We start from the raw sequence: 4,503 nt of genomic DNA on the forward strand, positions 1-4,503 counted from the left end.
GCTGACATCCCTGTTACCCAAGCCCAGTCAATGGACTATGAATGAGGCAGGCTGAAAACTGCACCTGAGGAAATTCGGCCCTAGGCAACCCCTGTCTTTGGCCTTGGGTTAGAAAGAGCTTGTGAGACCCGAGAGAGTGCTCCAAAGATACCTTTGTTATCCTTCTAATATTTTCATTACTATATTTATAAATATACAATGCTGGTTCTGTACCAATACAGCCTTGTAAAGCAAGCATAATGCCATCTGATTCTTACAAAAGATACTCATTTTAAAAAGACAGTAAAATAAACAAGAAAGGTGGCACTTGTGATTTAGAAGGAAGCTGGGAGGGCAGAAATGTAGTTTCCTGGGAGGTGGTGCTAGTAAGGCCCCACTGAAGTGGTAGGGGCGCCTGGATACTTGTCTTCTGGCCACAAAGAACTGCTTTGTAACATTTGACCTTGTTAATAAGATTTTATTTTTTTGTCATTCTTTCCTTCTTTGATCTGTTTTTAGTATTTAATACAATTATTTGTGAAATGACAGCCACTTTCACCTGTACCACAAAGAAGCAGAAATGATGTGTGGCAGACTGCTTGTCCTTATCCCATACCTACTCTCTTATTCCTGTCTAACAGAACATTAATTTTGTTTGAGGCAGAAGTGTGCCCAGCTGAACAAACTACACTTCTCAGCCTCCCTTGCCTTGTAGAAGTGTAGCCAGATGACAGGTAGCCAATGAGATATAAGCAGAACTCACTGTGTTGGGATTCTAGAGGTTTGTTTTTTTAAAGACACTTATATGGGCACATAAGTTTTGCCTTTTTCCTGTCCTCTTCTTTCTTCCTGCAATGCAGGCATGATGCCTGGAGCTTCAGGAGCGATCTGTCCTGTAGACAGATACCTATATCACTAGGATGATGCTACAGGCAAGAATGGCAGAGCATAAAGACACGAGGGCCTGAATATCCAGTGGTTCCTGGACTTGCTAGCTTTTGATTTCTTGTTATATGAGAAAAGCAAACCCTTTGCTTGTTTAAACTTCCGGGTTTCTTTGTTTGCTTATTTGCTTTTATTATTTGTGGCCAAATGCAATCACAAATTTATGTAGTTTGCATACCTTCTTGAGCTAGAGTTGAAAGAGTAGTGGGGCAGTGGTGTCTGCTGAGAAAAAGATCATCCTGAGAGGTGAGCTGTGGGCAGCCAATCCTTCCCCTCCTGCAGGCTTTCCTTTCCAAGCTCTTCTTTGTCCAAACCTGGGAATTTCTCCGTGCTCATTAAATTGAGAACTCTGTTCCCTTACAAGGGGTGACAGTGAGAACCAGTGCCTTCAAGGGAAAGTAAAACCCAGTAGATAAAATATGGGCATCTGATACAAACTGTACCTTCCCTCCTACATCCTTGTCTTTTGGAACTCTTCTTTGGCAAAACCTAAGATGTTCCCAGTTCTGCTTTTTAAAAATATGCAAATGTAGTGATTTAATAGTGATAAGCAAGACAAAATGATAGAATTGTGCTTCTTTTACATACAGGCGACAATGAAATGTTTAGCCACAAGTTTTCCATATAAACCTGAAGCAATATTCATAAAGAATAAACAGCCTCACATATAACTGATAGATGATAAATGTACACAGTTTGACCAAAGCAAAATATATATGGAAAATTGTTGGAGTTATTCATATTTTACATTCAACATGCTCACTCTATTTTAAAATTAATACATGTAGAAGATCATAATAAATTATTTATATTATCAGACATTTCAGAGAAGGTATATTCCATTGTTTGTAACTGTTAAAGTAACTATTAAATTAGAAAATGCTACTATGCCCCATACTAAAAAAAAAAAGTTCTGATTCATTTAAAAATTTAAATGTTTCATTTTAAAAATTGCCATAGAATTATAGTTACTGACAGGCATTTTAAAAACACACTAATTCCACCATAGCCAACAGGCAAAATTCAGAACGATATACGTAATTTTTATATTCCTTGGTTAAGAGTTTTTCTTTATTATAGTACTAAAATTTTAAAGCAAAAAATGTATTATTGGACATATTTCAACATTGTAATGATTTGTCAATTTCTTCCAATGGAAAATAACTTAGAATTGTGTATCCACATTTAAAATGTTACATGATGATAAGCAAAGTTCAAATACAGAGTATCTGCCAAGTCTGAACTAGTTTGGATAACTTGAACAACCATTTCTAAGTACATGAAACACAATATTTTCATTATTATGTTTATAAATATACAATACTGTTTCTGTACGAATACAGCATTGTAAAGCAAGCATAATGCCATCTGATTCTTACAAAATATATTCATTTAAATAAGTCAGTAAAAATAAACAATAGTACCCACTTTTAAAGCACACAAATTGTAAAACCGCTGTTTACTTTCTTAAGATTGTTCTGTGCAATAACAGAGAAGTAAAATGAAATTAAGAACTCAAAATGGTTAAATATGCAAGAAATGGCTACTCACAGTTACATCGCAGCATTTGATGTATAGTCTATGCACCATTCTATGCATATTCTTTTTATTTTTAAAATTTCAAAATAAAAAGCATGTGTTGTCTACAGGTTCATAAAGCAACATAATAGCAAGAACAATCCAAGAGCATGTAACACAGATGTTAATGGAGATCAACGAACTATGGACCAAGGTTTATGTCTATTTTAGAGTGTTTTCACATTCAAACAGTGTTTACAGAAACCACTTCACACAGAAGAAAACACTGCCTGCCCACACAAAAACCAGTTCATTTTAAGACAATCTTTCTTTCCAAGTAATGTATATGTGAATGTCACACTTAGTCCATCTTTTATAGTCAAATTCAATGTAACTACAAAACAAAGCAAATTTGACCACAGTCACGTGTATTAGTGTTTGTAAAGCTGTAATGGCATAGACATACCTATATAAATTAGGAGCTTGGCTGAGCACTATGGCTTGCGTCTGTAATCTAAACACTTTGGGAGGACAAGGAGGGAGGATTGCTTGAGCCTAGGAGTTTGAGACCAGCATGGGCAACATAGGGAGACCTCCATCTCTACATTTAAAAAAAAAAATTAAATTTGCTGGGCATGGTGGCACTCATCTGTGGTCCCAGCTACTTGAGAGGCTGAGGTTGGAGGATAGCTTGAGCCCAGGAGGTCTAGGCTGCAGTGAGTTGTGATCACACCACTGTGATCCAGCCTGGGGAACAGAGCAAGACCCTGTCTCAAAAAAAAAATTGGGAGCTGGATTTTTTTTTTCCTTAACAGTCTCAGGTATCAACCTAAGAATGAAGTTTCTAATAACCCATTTGCTGATGATTTTTTTAGGTCTGTTGGGAGAGAAAGATTCATAGTTACCAGTGGGACTGTTCCTGGTGCCATTCATAATACTGGGCATGTGAGGAAACTGAAGATGAGGAGACTGGATTGGAGTAGTGCAGCTAGGCAAACAAGAAGAGCTAGAGGAAATAACTCCTACTGGGCCATTGGCCTTGTTACCTCCAAAGTCACATTCCAGTTCTCCAGCATTTTTGTCAGTTCATCTCTCTGGCAACTAAGCTTCATTCTTTTACTAATAGGTCAAACACCGTACTTTAAAGGAAGAAGTCCATTTCTTATCCACATATAAATGTAAGTAATATCCATTAATGTATATTTATCCTTTAAAGATTCCTCTTCATACATGACATCACTTGGGAAGTATAAGGTATGTTCCTTAGGTTCATCACAGTCATTCTGGCTGAGCATTGTAAATAACTTATCATTCACCTCCTCCTGAAACTTCTCTTTGTCTTTGTTTACTTCCTGTTCTGGTCAAAAAAAAATCCAATGGATAAGCTTATTGTTCCATCATCAGTTATAATTCTCTTATCTTCATCTGCAACTTCTCTATTTTCATTAGGGCCACTGGCAGCAACAGCTGAAGAAAGAGATGCATAAAGATCCCTTGTCATTTTATTTTTGAAAAGGCCTGGAAGTAATTTGTATACAACAGATTGAGGATTTTTATCTGATGTTATATTCAGAGCATAATGGTTTTGTGAACTTGGACATTACAGGACAATATTTGCTGATCTGTAGGTAACACGAAATACAGGTTTCACAGAAGGAATGTAGATATTCTATTATGGTTCTGGCATCAATTAAGTATCCTCCACAAAGCACACACATTAAGTGGGGATTTAGCTCAGTGATTTTGACTTTGATTGTTCAATGCATTTTTGTGTTATGAAAGATCTCAGAAAAGCAGCCACTGAGAGGCTATCAAAGCGAGTGGAAAAGACAATGAAAGTTAAAAGTCATTTGAACAGAAAATGAATGTGGGCTAACTGGCCATCTTAAAGTGAGCTGCAGATACCACTGTCAACAGCCAAAGAGGAGCCTCTGCTTTGTAGGTGTTCAGCTGGGCTACCTCCCAAGCCTGGCTCCTCTTCTGTGCCCTGGGGAGGGAGCGTGAGGAAGAAGTGCGATCAGTAATCGGTACTGTTCTGCTGGGCTAGAAGGTATTTCTAAC

The 4,503-nt window shown here is 37.3% G+C and overlaps 1 pseudogene; it reads right to left on the minus strand.

Annotated features, from left to right (window-relative positions):
• Positions 1-1,158: 1,158 nt before the first annotated feature.
• On the minus strand, positions 1,159-4,220 carry LOC129475333 (polycomb complex protein BMI-1-like; annotated as a pseudogene).
• Positions 4,221-4,503: the final 283 nt, after the last annotated feature.

The sequence above is a fragment of the Symphalangus syndactylus genome, chromosome X, assembly GCF_028878055.3.
Source record: "Symphalangus syndactylus isolate Jambi chromosome X, NHGRI_mSymSyn1-v2.1_pri, whole genome shotgun sequence".
Lineage (NCBI taxonomy): Eukaryota > Metazoa > Chordata > Mammalia > Primates > Hylobatidae > Symphalangus > Symphalangus syndactylus.